At 30.3% G+C, this 641-nt stretch overlaps 1 protein-coding gene across 1 annotated transcript in view; it reads left to right on the forward strand.

Annotated features, from left to right (window-relative positions):
* LOC119586923 (insulin receptor-related protein-like) overlaps window positions 1-641 on the forward strand; it is a gene marked incomplete in the record, with an annotated part of 99,749 nt that overhangs the window by 20,115 nt on the left and 78,993 nt on the right.

Raw genomic sequence — 641 nt, forward strand, 5'->3', positions numbered from 1 at the left:
TTAATAGTTGGTTACCATATTAATATAGTAATTTTAGCTGTTATATAGTTTGTTTTTTTGCATTGTCATGTATGTATCATTAACATCAAATGGTGATAGTTTTTCATGATATTTGCATCATCATTCATTACTTTAATATTATATTCATTAATCTCCTTAATTAATCTCTCCACAACACAATTTGCTCAACTCGAAAGTTAGAAAACTGCCATTTCAGTGTATTCGTAGCATAAAAAAAAAGAAAGGAAAAAAGAAAAGAAAGAAGGAAAAGAAAAAAAAACACGAAAACGAGAAAAAAAATCCAGGGTAAACTGTAGTAAAAAATAATAGTGGTAAATGAAAATACTAAAAAAAAAAAACGGGAGAAAAAACGAAATACAATCATAATATATAACGACATCGGGATTGACGCCTCATGCGACTGTAAACCGTTTAAAAATCCGAGGGAATCCGATTAGAGAGAAAAAAACCGCCTTTGGGCATGAGACAATAAAACGAAAAAAACAAATACGTACACTATTGGACTGTTGTTTGTCGAAGTAACGATGATTAAATCTTCGACAGAACGCATTTTGCTGAACGGGATTACGAAATACAAAAATGTATCGTAGATACTTTTGTAGCCAATCATAGTAATGACA

This window comes from Penaeus monodon, chromosome 22, assembly GCF_015228065.2.
Source record: "Penaeus monodon isolate SGIC_2016 chromosome 22, NSTDA_Pmon_1, whole genome shotgun sequence".
Lineage (NCBI taxonomy): Eukaryota > Metazoa > Arthropoda > Malacostraca > Decapoda > Penaeidae > Penaeus > Penaeus monodon.